This window comes from Aotus nancymaae, unplaced genomic scaffold (assembly GCF_030222135.1).
Source record: "Aotus nancymaae isolate 86718 unplaced genomic scaffold, 86718_ANA_hifiasm-v0.15.2.pri h1tg000014l, whole genome shotgun sequence".
In the NCBI taxonomy this organism is placed as follows: Eukaryota; Metazoa; Chordata; class Mammalia; order Primates; family Aotidae; genus Aotus; species Aotus nancymaae.
Genome location: NW_026988425.1, coordinates 76671950 through 76688896, shown reverse-complemented (window position 1 = coordinate 76688896; position 16947 = coordinate 76671950). Strand labels below are relative to the sequence as shown.

Sequence of the window (16947 nt, the reverse complement as noted above, 5' to 3'; positions counted from 1 at the left end):
TGCATTTCCAGAAGTATTTAACCACTTAACCGATTTCTCCATTGATTACACCCATTTTTGCTTTGTCTGGATGATTTCACCACTTTTGCTTTAGTAAATCTCAAACTAAGACAATTTCTAAAGTCTTTTCCCCATCTCTGGCAGAAAGAAAATGAGTACTGTTAAAAAGTGATGGGATCTATAGATCCTGGTAGGGCTGAAAAGTTGAATTGGGGTTTTAAAGGGAATGAGTAAGAAGATAATAAGTGATGACTGGAGGAAAAAGATTTGGAGGCATTGTAGTAATTCCAATGTAATTAAAATTTTGGTAATTATAATCATGAGAGTATGACTATAGAAGTTATATTTCAGGGAGGGTAGAAGACATGATGATTGGAAGAAAATTGGCACTGAATGGCCAAGTGCTGGAAAAATCATCTTTGTTGTTACTAAAATCACAAAATCTTATGCCCCAAGAAATGTTGGGGAGGATGACAGTAAACCAAAATCAGGAATCTTTAAGGATGGGGGGTGATGTAGTTCAGAGATCAGGAGTACCTATACCAAGGAGTGGTGGAGGAGTAGAGACGACATGAAATTAAAACTGAGTGTTTTTAGAGAGAGAGAAGGGAAAACGTTTTGGAAGTGGCTTGTGGCAGCAAAGGAACTGGTACCACATGTTCAGACCTGGAATTTATAGGAGGAGAAACAGTATCCAATTAAGAGGGCTGCAAGGTAAGCAGTGTCCTGGAGGAGAGCCAGTTTACCCTAAGCAGATGACAGATATAATAGCCTAGTCTCAAGCATTATTCTCTTTGACAGTCTTCATCCTATAGCTTTTGACACATTACACTCATAATAATAATTGATGTATCTCACTAAGAGCAATGCTTTTAAGTACATATAATATGTGTTCATAAAAACAGCTCTTTTAAAACCCACAACAACTTAAGGGGTTATTATTATCCCTGTTGACAGATGAGGATATGGACTGAGAAGAGAATAAGTGATCAGCACTCAAAATTAGGTCTTATAGATCCAAATTGAGGAATCTTTTCACTGTAGCACACTTACAGAGAAAAGCCCCAAATCCGCAGAAGACTTCCTTCTAAATTTAAAACACAGCTGGGGGATAGGAAGATTTCTGCAGTTGTTTCCCGACCTACTTTATCTTGTTCGGATGGCCGTCTACATATTTTGAGGTCTGCATAGTTTAGGTTACTAGGAATGTCTAATATGTCTGCCTAGTGGTTTTAATTCTTACACATCCTTGGGTCATTTGTCCAAATATTCTTACTGTAAAGCAATTGACATTATTACCAGGGGAATCGTTTCATTTCTCTTTTTAATATACTCATAATTATGTACCTTGTACACAGAGTTCTTTTTTTACCTCAAATTTACATGTTTCAAATATTTGTAAACCATAGCGTTTCTTTTTTAGTTTCTGACATGCTGAAATCATACATATTTTTTCCTTTAATCTGTCCTTGTAAGCCATTCCTTTCATCATTTTAGTTGTTTCATTTGTAATCCATCCAAGTAGCCTACATATTTTTTCAACAAGCTTGCCAAAAACTCAACAGAAAATTCCAGGGATGTGCTTCCCTAAACTGTCACATACATTAGTCTGTATTTTTTAACTTTTGAAGCCACATTCTGAATTTCTACTTTTAAAATTAACATTAAATCTCAAACTAAGATAGTTTCTAAAATTCTTTTCCCGTCTCTGGCACTAAGAAAATGAGTACTATCAAAAATGATGGGATCCATAGATCATGGTGAGACTGAAAGGTTGAATCAGGGATCTAAAAGGAATGAGTAAGAAGATCCAACAAGTGATGGTTTCTTGTTTAATTTATCGTTTTGCTAGCTATCTTTTTCTGTCAGGCCACATATTTTCAAATAATATGTAGGTAGAATATATATTATTTTCCATAATTTTGTGTTGCATTTGTCTTCACTGGAGTTTTTACTTTTTTTCACTCTGCATTCAGTATAATTTTTATTACTAATACGATGTATGCTTTCCCCTCATAGATATGGAGTAACCTAATTTCATTTCTTACAAATAGTATTATTATGCTATTTATTGTTATTTTTATATCAGGTACATATTGGCTCAATAATACTGCAACACACATATTTCTGCCCTTAGCTTTTTTATTTCATATTGATGGGGGTCTTTAAAGTATTCATGATTTTCTTGAAATTATCATTTCTCTCTCTCTCTCTCTTTATATTTATATATATATATATATGCACTTTTTGTCTATATGCATCTCCTTCTATATGTTGCAGTTTTTCTGTTTCCAACTTATCCCTCAGCTTAAACTACACAGCCTAAGAGAATCTTTCTCTGGTCATCTTATCCAAGTAGTTCATGCTCAAATGCACATTTGAAAATGAGAAATTATCATATTTCCCTGTTATTGTTCTTTTACTGTATCTTTATTAAAAATATTATAGCACTTTTCAAAAATTATAGTTACATAATCATTTGTTTATTTGCTTATTTATTTTCATCTTATTTCCAATAGATTGTAAGCATGATGAAGGCAGGAAGAATATCTGTGTTCCTTAATGTATATCCAGCTTCAAATGTGGTACCTTACATATAGTAGACATTCAATTAATATTTACTTTCTGACTCTTGGCATGCATGAAAAACAGCTCTGCATATATGTGTATATATATATATATGCTTTATGGTTAAAAATGTGTTCTTTTGATAGACCCATTAAGTTATTTACTAAATTCTTATCTACTTGATGCACTGATGCATTGACTTGTGAATCATGGTACAAATGATACATTATTAAAAAGCAATGAATACTTTAGTAGTGGCAAACTCTAAGTGCTGAATAAATAAATGACCTACTGTTTCCATAGCTGTCTAATTTATAAACAGTTTAAAAGGAAGATTCAGGTTTTATCTGCAGTTACCAAATTACAATAAAATATTTTTAGTCCTATATGGGAGATAGACAGTAAACTTTAAACTGTAATTTTCTCACCCAGGTTTGACAGAAAAAGTATGTGCAACAAAAACAAAGCACTTAGTGGTGTTTTTAATTATCAGATGGAGGAGCTGCAGGTAGCCCTGTGATCTACTAATTGCCCCAGTGCCCTGACAGTTAACTCCCATCAGCTCCACCAGCAATAACTTTCCTCCAAGCATAGCTTCTTTCCCTCCTCCCACCATGCAGTCACACCTGCTCAAACCAGAAGTACTTGGCAGAGGGAAAGAGACAACACCTGGGAACGGTGTCTGCCTAGGAGCTGAGAACCTTCTAAACAGCTCTGTTTAGAGTTGTTTGTGTAATGACAATCTGTATGTCACTGCAAACTGCTGTTTATTCCCCTTTAGGCAACTGTATTTCTACCTTTCTTAAATGCTTCAATAGTTCTAAAACGATTTCTATGTTTGTGACCCTAGTAATTGTGTGATTTCCACTTCTAGTCTGAAAAGTCTAAAATAGACATATCTTTCTAAAAAGGTATATAGTGGAAAAAGGTGTGCAAAATAAAAACTGTAAAATCTAATACATTACTCCTGTTTATGAGATGAGGAAAAGGCTTTGGCAATTGTTTTTTGGTTTGGGAAAAGGCAGTTAATTTCTAATCTTTGTTTTAAAATTTGAATTATTTTGTAACCTATAAGCAAGTATACATTCATTGATGAAAAGGTATAATAGTGACATATTGGTGTCTGTATTTTGAGGCTTGTTTAAGTAAATAAATATCTTTAAGTATATGTTTAACCATAAAATGGATCATATCACACAGGGTTTCGGGGGTTTAATTTTCAATTTAATTATGATGGTAAAATGCACGTAATATTAAATTTACCATGTTAATCATGTTTTTAGGTGTACAGTTTGGTGATATTAAATACATTTTAATGTTGTGCAACCATTATGACCATCAATCTCCGTAACTTTTTATCTTATAATGTAGAAACCCCATTCATACTCATTAAACAATAATTCCCCATTTCTCCCTCTTCCCAGACACTGACAACCACCATTCTGCTTTCGCTTTCTATGATTTTGACTACCCTAAGTCTCTAGGTACCTCATATAAATGGAAACCATGCAATATTTCACTTAGCATAATGTCCTCAAGGTTCATTTCTTTTGTAGCATATGTTAGAATGTTCTTCCCTGTTAAAGCAAAATAAAATTCCTTTGTGTATATATGTATGTATGTGTATGTTGTGTTGTCCTTTCTTTTTTTTTTTTTAATTTTATGTATTTTAAAGTCCACAGCACCCGGTATTCCCAGGCGGTCTCCTATCCAAGTACTAACCAGGCCCGACCCTGCTTAGCTTCCGAGATCAGACGAGATCGGGCGCGTTCAGGGTGGTATGGCCGTAGACTGTCCTTTCTTTTTAAGGCAAATAGTATAATATGCCTTTGTGTATGTATGTATATATGTATGCATATGTTATGTGTGTATATTTGTGTGTGTGTATATATATATATGTGTATGTGTATATACGTTTATGTATATTATATGTAAGGTTATATATATTATATATATTCTAAGTTTTTGTTATCGTGAATAATCCTGTGATGAAAATGGCTTCACAAATATCCCTTTCAGAGTCTGTTTTCAATTTCTTTGTTATATATCCAGAAATGTAGTTTCTGGATATTATGGTAATACTGTTTTTAATTTTTTGAGAAACTTTCATACTGTTTTTCACAGCAGCTATAGCATTTTACATCCCCATCAAGACTGCACATACTCTACACTTTTAATGTTTTTATTTTTCTATAGTAGTCATCTTATTGGGTGTAAAATGATATCCCATTTTAGTTTTGACTTGCATTTTCCAAACTATTAGTGATATTGAGCATCTTTTCATGTGTTTACTGGCCATTTGTATATCTTCTATGGGGAAACATCTATTTAATTCCTTTGCCCATTTTTGAATCCGATTTTTTTGTTGTTGTTGAGTTTTAAAGTTCTCTATATTAATTCCTTATCAGATATATGTTTTGCAAATATTTTTTCTCATTCTGTGGGTTGCCTTTTTATTCTATGGTAGTGTAGTTGGATATACAAAATATTTTAATGTTCGTAAGTCCAATTTACTAATTTTTTTCTTTCGTTGCCTGTGCCTTTGGTGTCATATCCAAGAAATCATTACCAAATCCAATGTCGTTAAACTTTTGCCCTATTTTGTCTTCTCAGAGTTTTGGAGTTTTAGGTCTTAGATTTAGATATGATCTGTTTTGAGTTAATTTTTGTGTGATAGTTAAGTGTTCAACTGCAATTCTTTTGCATATGGATATTCAGTTCTACCAGCAACATTTGTTGAAGAACCTGTCTTTTCTCCATTGACAATTCCTGTAGAATGACTTTGGCACCCTTGTCAAAAATCCTCTCACCGAATATGTGAAGGTTTATTTCTGAGCTCTCTATTCTATTCCCTTTGTTTCTTTGTCTCTCTTCATGTAAGACTACATTGTTTTGATTACTGTAGCATTGCAATGAGTTTTAAAATTAGGAAGTATGAGTCTCCCAGCCCCCAATAGATTCCAGAGTTTCAAAATAGTTACCTCAGACAAATTCTGGCAATGCAATTGTTGCCTAGGTAGTGAGGCAGATTCTTGGTGGTTCCTACTTCAGAGTCTTCCAGGAATCCTTTTACCTTACAGTTGTATAATTTACTTATTCAATAACATTATATTAAGTTCAGATAGACAGATATAAGAAGTGTTTTGAGTGCTAAAATTACAATGATCAAAAAGCTGAAAATATTTTCTCAAATAGAGCTTATATTGGAAGGAAACAGAAAATAAGCAAGTAAATTACCTAGTTGGAAGGATAGGGTAGGAATTTTAGGGATAGAGTTTTTTGTTTTGTTTTTGAGACATGAGACAGAGTCTCATTCCATCACCCAGGCTGGAGTGCATTGATGCCATCTTGGCTCACTGCAACCTCCACCTCCTGGATCCAAGCCTCCCAAGTAGCTGATATTTATAGGCAAGCGCCTCCAGGTTCAGCTAATTTTTTGTATTCTTGGTAGAAACCAGTGTTTCACCATGTTGGCCAGGCTAGTCTTGTACTCCTGACCTCAAGTCCTCCCCCCACCTCAGCCTCCCAAAGTGCTAGGATTACAGGCATGAGCCAGTGGCCTGGCTCAGATATCCTTTTTATGTTGAGTGCTGAGATTCAATCTTATTTTTCAAAAATATTAAGGAAGTGAGATATTGCAAATACGTTTTCTCACATTTTGTTTGCCTTTATATTGCACTTACTGTGTTTGTTAAAAGTTGTTAAAGTTGGCTGCAATGAGCTGTGATCACACCACTGCATTCCAACTTGGGAGGTGACAGAGCAAGACCCTGTCAAAAAAATTTTTTTAAAAGTCATTAAATTTAAAACAGATTTATTTTATAAAATATGCCTGTGTTTCCCTTTATGATTTCTGCTGTTGGCATTATATTTAAGTGTATAAGAATTTCTCTTTGTTTTCTTCTACCAAATGGTTATCTGTGCTTCCCCATGTGACTTAAAGCAACTGTTAGAAAAAGGAACATGTATTGTACACTAAATACTATGATATAATTTGCATCTTTTCAGGGACTTATTTATTAAGCTGCTTCTCTATTAGAGTGTCAGTAGTACTTGGTTTTAATTATTGTATTTTGTTATGTTTGTGCCATTGTGTACAATTATTTAAAATATATCTGAATATAATTTGCTAGTATTTTTGTTGGGACATTTGCATCTATTTTCATAAATGACATGTTATGCTAATTTTATTATACTTGGTATTGGAAAAAATACTACATAGGTAGAATTACTTGGGGAGCTTTTCTTCCCTGAAACGCTTTAAATACTGCAAGAGTTTTCTGTTCCTTAAGTTTTGAAATAACTCACCTGCTAGCAGTCTGATCTGTGTGGTGGGTAGTTTTGTGAATACTGTTTCTAGAATCTTTCATAGTTAGTAGAATACTGTCTTATTATCCCCTTTCCGTTTTTGATAAATTATCATTTCTGATATAATAGAACATTTTAACAATATTTTCTAATTTATTAGCACATATTATATGTAGCATTAAATGTTCATGGAGAGTTACATATTTATAGAATAATTTGAAAGAAAAATGTACAAAACTGATCACATAAATCTATATAGAGGATGGTAACTATGAAATAAAGAAGTAAGCATTGGACAAGGTAAGGCTCCTAGGTCTCCTAGTCAGGATTTTCTGCTTCAACAGATTACTAACTTTGGTTTTCTTGTGTGTAAAATAAGGATAATAATGGGGTCTGACTTGTAAAGTTATTACAAGGTTAAGTGCTTAGAGGCATATCTGTGGCCCATGATAGATATGATGATAATGATGATGATGATGATGGTGGTGGTGGTGGTGGTGGTATAACATATCCAGTGCTGTAGCACAACGCTTGGTACACCATTCTGATTTTAGAAAAATTATTGGTGAATAAACTGTTGTTTTTCTTATTTTATTTATTTATTTATTTATTTATTTATTTATTTATACTTCTTGGGATAATATTTATCAAAAAGACTTTAGTCTTTGAGCTATAACTTTCTGGCATATTGGTGTATTGTGTTGGTTAAAAGAAAGATTTTTCTAATCAGATAGACTGGGAATTGGATCCTGGATGAAACATTTATTTGCCTTGATGCCTTTTAGTGGTTATGTACATAGCCTGTATCCTCATTCCTAGAATATGAATAAAGCAATAGTGACCTAATAGAGCTGTTTTAGAGATTAAAAGATATAACCCATGTAATGTTCTTGCAAATGCTGTCACAATACAAGCTCTCAATAAATGTCAGGTATTATTTTCTTAGTTGTGGTCTGGCTGTTAAAAGGGGACAGTTATTCTGAGACACATCCCAAAGGAGAATGGTATAAGGAAGGCATGGGAACCTGGAATGTTCTGAAAAATTGGCTGATCAGCAGAGGTTAGCAATCCTAAAATTGATGTGAAATATGTTTCTATTATGTTTCTGGCTTTAAATTAATGCATTTTGAGAGCACGTGATTATAATAGAATATCAATTAATGTCCCCTAAATCACCAGGTGGTCTTTGCTTTCTTTGTACTCTTTCTACCTAGATGTGTTCACTTTCCACTCTGAAGATAGACTATAAGTTGAGTCTTGATTTATCACTTATAACAGAAACTTATAAAATATCTTGGGTTGTTTTTATTTCGCATTTTGATTTAGAGGTGTTAGTTGTAAATATGGCATAAAAAGATTTTTTTGAAGGTGGAACTCAGGATGTTAAAATGAAAAACAATTGAAATATATTCTTGTTTTAGAGCTAAGTTTCTATGCAACAGAACTAGATTCTAAAATGAAGGTGGCCATGAGCATGACAGTTTTTTTATAATCTGTTAGTTCATGACTGATTGTTTCTGTGGTCAGTACAAAGTATTCAGAAAACTCTTCACTATGTCCTGCCTTTTAGCAGTTCAAATTTATTTAAATATCATAGATACCTCAAAAATGAATAAAAAAAAGTGCATGTTGCACTTAAAATTTTAATATACAATAATTGTTTTCAATTTAAATAGTTTATTTTTGTTACCTCTTCCTCTCAAAACAAGCAAACAACAACCACCCAAAACCCAAAACTTTCCATTAAGAGAAGACATTTAAGTTAAATATAAGCAATAATTACCCAAACGTGTTTTAAGGATTGGTATAACACTCTATGATTTTCCATAGAACAGACAGAAAATATACATGGAATGAGTCAAGTGGTTTGGATGAATTTAAAAAAAGATATTAAAGCTTCAGGGTAGAAAATTGATAGGCCAGTTTGTATCAATTTGTATCTATTTCCACAGTAACAACATTTATTACTAAAAATTAGCCTGTTGCAAGATGCCATATGAAATTTACATAGTTAAAACTCATGAGATTTATCATGTATATATACTGTATATTAATTATTTTTAAATAAATTCATAATTTAAAACATTCTTTGGGGTACAATATAAATGTGTCCATAAAGGAACAATTGTAATGTGCAGATTCAGGATTATCTTCTCATTTTAAGGTCAGTGGATTAGGAGTTTTAACTGTGTCTGCTAAATCCATTTTTCTATGTAACATGACATATTTAATGGACATAACATCAAAAGATGAAAATCGTGGTGATTTGAAAGCTACCAACTGCAATTATTTATATACACAATCTCATGTAGGTATAGGTTTGTATAACTTTTCATCCTTAGTCTATCTGTGTAACAATTTCCAAAGCAGTATGAATTAATTTGGCTATCAAAAGACAATTCTTACTTCATATGGAACCAAAAGAGAGCCTGTATAGACAAGACAATCCTAAGCAAAAAGAACAAAGCTAGAGGCATCATGTTACCTGACTTCAAACTATACTACAAGGCTACAGTAATCAAAACATCATGGTACTGGTACCAACACAGAGATAAGACTAGTGGAACAAAACAGAGGCCTCGGAGGCAACACCACACATATACAACCATTTGATCTTTGACAAACCTGAGAAAAACAAGCAATGGGGAAAGGATTCCCTGTTTAATAAATGATGTTGGGAAAACTGACTAGCCGTGTGCAGAAAGCTGAAACTGGACCCCTTCCTGACACCTTACACTAAAATTAACTCCAGGTGGATTAAAGACTTAAACATAAGACCTAACACTATAAAAACTCTAGAAGAAAACCTAGGGAATACCATTCAGGACATAGGCATAGGCAAGGACTTCGTGACTAAAACATCAAAAGCATTGGCAACAAAAGCCAAAATAGACAAATCAGATCTAATTAAACTCCAGAGCTTCTGTACAGCAAAAGAAACAAGTATTAGAGTGAACTGGCAACCAACAGAATGGGAAAAAATTTTTGCACTCTACCCATCTGACAAAGGGCTAATATCCAGAATCTACAAAGAACTGAAACAGATTTACAAGAAAAAAATAAACAAACCCATTCAAAAGTGGGCAAAAGATGAACAGACACTTTTCAAAAGGAGACACATATCAGGCCAACAAACATGAAAAAATGCTCATCATCACTGGTCTTTAGAGAAATGCAAATCATAACCACATTGAGATACCATCTCACACCAGTTAGAATAGCAATCATTAAAAAATCTGAAGACAACAGATGCTGGAGAGGATGTGGAGAAATAGGAACAGTTTTACACTTTCTGTGGGAATGTAAATTAGTTCAACCATTGTGGAAGACAGTGTGGCGATTCCTCAAGGACCTAGAAATAGAAATTCCATATGACCCAGCAATCTTATTACTGGGTATATATCCAAAGGATTATAAATCGTTCTATTATAAAGACATATACACACATATGTTCATTGTGGCACTGTTTACAATAGCAAAGACCTGGAACCAACCCAAATGCCCATGGATAATAGACTGGACAAGGAAAATGTGGCACACATACACCATGGAATACTATGCAGCCATAAAAAAGGATGAGTTCGTGTCCTCTGTAGGGACATGGATGAATCTGGAAACCATCATTCTCAGCAAACGTACACAAGAATAGAAAATCAAACACCGCATGTTCTTACTGATACGCAGGTGTTGAACAATGAGAACACATGGACACAGGGAGGGAAGCATCACACACTGGGGTCTGTTGGGAGGGAATAGGGGAGGGACAGTGGGGCAGGGAGGTTGGGTAGGGATAACATGGGGAGAAATGCCAGATATAGGTGACTTGGGGATGGAGGCAGCAAACCACACTGCCATGTATGTAACTATACAACAATCCTGCATGTTCTGCACATGTACCCCAGAATGTAAAGTGCAATAAAAAATATATATATAATAAAAATTTAAAAAATTATCAGTTGAGAAATAAAAAAAAAAGAATGACAATTCTGGCTCTAATAAGTACTTGCCTTGTGACTGGGCAAATTCTAAACTCCATGCCTCAATTCCCTTATTCAGCAAAAACAGAGACCATGGCCTCTACACTATTTGTTTTTCTTTTTGGCATCTATAATAATCAAAATAAAAATGAAGCAATATACAAGAAATAATTTCAGAACCTGAAAACTGCCTTACATTGTCTGTTTTGGTTGTAGCTTTATAATTTTAATTTGTCTTTTGTACCTTTATAGAATCAGGTGGAATTGGAAGTAGTGACAATTTCACTTTTTCTATAATCTTCCCTTGGTTGTGTTTGTGTATTTTACTGTACATATTAAGATATCATGAAAACTTTTGATGACAATTATTTTGAAAATGAACAGAAACACACTAAGAAGTTATGACAAATCAGATACATGCATAGTAATTGATTTGTGAGACCCCAAGTGATGATCGAGATATGAACAGTGCCTATATATTAAAATGAGTATATTTATATGTGATGTCCCCAAATTTCCGTGATTTCTCCCATTTTTTTTCACCTCCAGTTGAGATCTAGAAGTTGCTGGCTTAGAAAATTATTTTTTGTTCATACTAATTTAAAAGTTAAGAAGTTAAATTAGTCACTCACCATAATGAAAAATTTGTCACCTCTAAAAAAATAAGGCATCTTCTCTTTTGCTATGTTTCTGTGACCCAAAATTTCAACTTTTTTTGGTTCCAATGCCATTCCACAAAAACAAGATTACCTCAAATTTCCTTTAATGCAGTACCAGTTGCACTATTTAAAATATTTTAGCCAGTATTATAGAATTATTTCTAGAGAAATAATTGTTTGATTTTGTTTCTAAAATGCTCAATTTCAAAATCATATATGAACTATAACTCATTTTTGAATTAGCAATTTTTTGTTGTTGTGTTGTTGTTGAGATGGAGTCTTGCTCTGTCACCAGGTTGTAGTGCAGTGACAGGATCTCGGCTCACTGCAACCCTCACCTCCCCAGTTCAAGTGATTTTCCTGCTTCAGCCACCTTAGTAGCTGGGATTACAGGCGGGCAGCATCATGCCCAGATAATATTTGCATTTTTAGTAGAGAAAGGGTTTCACCATGTTGGCGAGGATGGTCTCCATGTCTTGACCTCGTGACCCACATGCCTTGGCCTGAATTAGCAATTTTTTGATTATACCTCTCAATACAAGAATTTACTAAGATTCTAAAACCAAGATGCAATGACATTAATTTCCCCTCTGGGAACTGTAAGTATATGTTTATATAAAAGTTATTAATACTTTATTATAAAGGAATATACTTAAATAAATTAGAATAAATACATTAAATTACCTCTTCAGCTAGTAATACAGATTACATACTCATTGCTGTCAGAAAATAATGCATTTGGAAGTCAAATTTACAAACAGAAAAGCAAAAAGATGAACAAAATTGTTTCTAAAATAATTTCTGTCTGTTCTTTGAGAAGTGAAATAGATCACCTTAATGTTTATTATTCCTAAGTTATTTATTTTGTTTTTCATTTTCCATAATTCAAGAGTATCTTTTGATATATTTAAAATGTTACTACTGATATCAGCTACATAGTAAACCAATCAAAGGTTGGAGGTTTCAGGTTTCTGTTTAGCCTTAATTTAGAATATTTTATAAATTATGTCAATTGATTTGGGGATAATACGAGGCATAAAGAACTCTTCCAGGGTGAGTTGTTTGTGCAGTCAATTACTATGTCAAAGCTTCAAATATAAGCCCAGGCAATTGGAACATACAAACTTTAACAGGGACTTCTCAGGTTTGTTTATGTTGGCTTATCAATGTGAAAATATGCATTTTAATATGTAATTTTAATATTTAATGCATTATAAAAATAATATTTAGGTCATTTGGAAATATTAGGAATATAAACCATCAGACCACACTGTATAATAAGAGAGCTTCATACTTATGCAATGTAGCATAAATCAGCCGTTATATACGATTCAGAAAATCTTAGAAAGATATTTATGATAAGAAAGATAACAATTTAAAAATGTAAGCCTTATTCACATGGTTTAATAGTTCCCTGACTCTCCTACAAAAGAAAATTAAAGCAAATTGAATAGATGAATCATTTGGTTGTACTCTAGGAATTTACACACTGTTCTTTCTTGTGTTGGAGTAATAACAAAGGTGTGTAATAAAGCAAAAGATATTGTTGCATCTTTTAAATTAAATTTGCCATTCCAGAAATTAAAGTGGAAACCACTTTAGGAAACCTATTAATCTATATTTATAATTAAAACTGGGTTTCTTTGGCATTACTGCTCTTTTGGGAAGTTGGCTTTTATATATTCTACATTAAGTTCATTTTATTATGTATCTATATAAACTTGTTATTGCAGGGTATGTTGCTTAGACTGTATCTATGAATACACATGCAGAAAATTCGTGTGTAGTCAAACAGTATTTAGGACTTGCATTTTGGGTTTTTAGACTATTATGTTTAGATGATAAGTTGGTTCTTTTATAAAATATAAAGCATTCTCACATTGGTTATCTCTTTACTCATGCATTACCCTGTTTTAAAACACAAATTAAGTTATAAAGGATAGAGATTGTTTAGCACTTTGGTATGCCTCACAATGCTTACAGAAGTACTTTGTATATAGGGTATACTTGATAGACCAATTGAATGCCCAGAAAACTGTTTTATTTATATTTTTATAACACAGTAGATAATAGTATAAGAAAAAACATCAACATCTCAAATAATGACATTTATAAACTAAAATAAATATAGTAAGAATATTCACATTTCCAGAAAAATAAACAGATTTATAGCAATCTAACCTATTAAAAGCTAAAATAATAGAATCTTTAAAACAATGGGCAATAGTTATTGAAATCACAAAACAATTACAGTACCTATGATCACCGTATTCTTTTTTGAAGTAAATGTTGCACTTTAATCAGTTTGTATAAATAAGTACCTCTTCTATTTATAAAGATATTGATAGTTATAGTTATTCCCAGCTTTTTGTAGAATAGTCAGGTTCACAGGGCAGGAAAACATTGTACAGCAAGACATTCATCTTGCTTTAGAAATCTGAGGAGTGAGTGTGTGTTGTGATGGCCTTATCCTAGAATGGTGGTATCATCAGAATTCTTTTGTTTAGGCTGAATTCGTTTTTGTTCACACTTGAAGCAAATCCAAACTAATGAGATTTTCTTTTAAACAGGTAAAGCAAGATTCATCACAACCATCACTTGTCTGTCTTTTTATTAACACTCACTTGCAGTCAACTTAGGCAAGTGGATAAGTGACTTAAGAAACAGGCAAGATATATGCTTATCTCATATTCAAAGAATATAAGATATTCTTTGAATACATTATTTTTTGGTCATTTTGTAAGATAATTAAATACTTGCTTGGGTTATTGGAAATGATATTTGCATTCTTTTTGCTTGAAAGGCCATTACTAGCAACATATTTATGCCCACTTTCTCCTCAAACGGTTTGGATACATCACATATGATTAGAGCGGAATGAAATCAAAATTTTCTATAGGACCACTTTTTGCCATGTCAAACTGTGATAAGAGTTCTTGGATCTATACCAGATTCTACTCTGATATTTTCCCAGATCTCTTTTCCTTTCCATGTTTACTCTGGTTTCCATTTTGGTAATTACCATACTGGAGGTGGTAACCTACATAAGTGATAGCATTACTTATTCCTTCTTTACTAATCTAATAGGAAATGATTGAAAAGGGCATTCAATTTATCTACTCACTTTATATTAAGAGGTGTTTTGGGGGCAGTGAATTTATTCTCAGGATTCAAACAGCTTGGCCGTTAATTTGTCAAACCTCAGTATTTAAGTAAATGATCTATGTTCTGACTGAATTAATTGAACTCAGTGAAGGTGTACAAATAGGTTGTTTTTATATTTTCTCACATATTTCTGTAAGGTCCGAATTGTTGGAAAGCAATTAAATTCTGAATTACTTAGTGACTGCTGCAATGCCTGTTCTTTGACCTCATAAAATCTCTCCTTTTTTTCCTCTGTTAACTTTCCTCCCACCTTCTCCTTCTCTTCTGTTTGGCAAACACTTTACCCCTTTCTTCAACCACTCTCCTTCACATCTTCAACTCTCCTTATCCACTGGCTTTGAGCTGCTCCCACTCAGTAGTAGTTCCAGTGTGGAGGTTGTAATTTTTAAGTCATAGAAACATGGTTTGGTCAGTGTACTGAGAACAGAATCGTATCTAGTTGTGAACTCCCAGGGATACATAATTCAAAAATTATGATATCAGAATATAGATTTTACATTCCATAATGGTAATTATTATCTTTAAGGATATGAAAAGAGACTTGAGAATTCTAGTGAACTCATTCAAAAACTCGGAAAAGAGGAGTTTAGTTGAGTGAATTGACTGCTGAATGTTAGGAACTAAAATGGTCTGACCACAGTTGGTGTACCCCTACCATTGGCTGGGCTGCAGTTCCTGTTTCCTCAGATAGTGTTTGTCTGGGCAGTGCCATGGTTCATCTCTCTACCTTTCAGATTTTGGTGCTTTAATTGCTGAATAACCCCTTTTCCTCATCCCGTTCATCCATCAAAGCATTTTGAATTGCGCGTTCTTTCATTAGATATAGTAATACATTCCCTTAGTTTCAAGTCAATTCTAGCTAGTCTAAAAGTTGATCTTTTCAGTCTTTTGAGATTTTACAATTTAACCATAGGATGGCAAAATTATTTTTCAATTTACAGGGTGTCGGGAATCTCTGCCCATTTAAAACTGCAGTCATGCTTGAACCATGTAAGCCATTAGAGGACCAAAATGTTAAATTTTAAGTCTTGTGTTTGTTATTTATTTCAGAATATAATTTCATATTTTAAAAATATAATTTGACCTTGTACATTTAATATTAATAAAATGTTATAATAAATGATTTATCTAATTAAATACTTATCTGACCAGATTTCAGACAAAAGTTGGGTACTAGAGATGGCATTTATCCAAATTCTTGCTCTGTTGAATATATCTATTTTGCACAATTTATGACAATTCTATAAAGGCAGATATGTGCGATAATGTTTTAATCAAATAAATGGTTCATTTGTAACATTTCACTCCACATATTTAAACTAGCTTAGACTGAAAACACAAACTATAAAATGTTTATCTTAATTTGTGGGTGGGATGGAGCACCAATAACATTAATATATTGGTTTTTAATAAACAAACCCAAATTCCCATAGTTACGTGAGCGCTATCCTTAAAAGTACTTGCCAAGGGAGGCTTATTCTTTTTCCCCCTACAAATGTACCACAATTGTTGAAATGGTATTTTAAACTCTTTTTGGAATCACCTTTAAAGCCGTAGGAGATAAATGAATACTGTCTTATGCCGTAGGTATCTTCTATCCCAAAACTGTTTGCTTTGCTTTATCTTTAGTTGACTAGGCATGACCCTGAGAGATGTTTTACTCCTTCTGAAAATCATACATAACCTCAGACAACCAAAATCTGCCACCATTTAGGTTCTGCAATATATTGCAGCACAATATATGAAAGCAATAGCAAAAAGGATATTCTTGCTTTCAGGGCAACTTCTGTGTAGCCTGAATTACCTGATGTGATGCAGGTGACCTGGATTTAGTTATTTACAGTTACGAACAGAACTTTCCTCTGGCCTTCTAGATTACATATCATTAGCAAAAACTGCAGCATTTAAAGTCTAAGGAAAGAAAAGATGCATTAGTTACAGAAAACCAGCTGTAATTCCAGAATTCGCAGTCTCCATTTGTACTGCATTCACTGGAGTTGGCACTCTAAACCTCCAAATTCTGGAGTTCCCAGGTATACGAGAGCCAATTTTTATGTATGCAAAAGACTCCTTGGCTGTGTGAAGGATTCTTTAATTTGTCTGAGTTTTCTGCGTAAACCTTCATTTATTGTGGCTATTACCACTAATTCTCTCCAGTAGCCTGGGAGAGAGAAATGGCTGAAGTACTTTATCAGGATTCCTAGTGCTCCTGCACTTGCATTTTTTAAAATTTTTAATTTGTTTTTTTATTTTACTTTAAGTTCTGGGGT

General features: G+C 33.3%; 1 protein-coding gene and 1 non-coding gene across 2 annotated transcripts in view; one reads left to right on the top strand and one right to left on the bottom strand.

Annotated features, from left to right (window-relative positions):
- The window catches only part of EDIL3 (EGF like repeats and discoidin domains 3), a 449134-nt gene that overhangs the window by 11156 nt on the left and 421031 nt on the right, over window positions 1–16947 (top strand). The gene's annotated exons all lie outside the window — the stretch shown is intronic.
- Window positions 4242–4360, bottom strand: LOC135274910 (5S ribosomal RNA). Its single transcript, XR_010342655.1, has one exon. It is a non-coding gene; the product is annotated as a 5S ribosomal RNA (ribosomal RNA).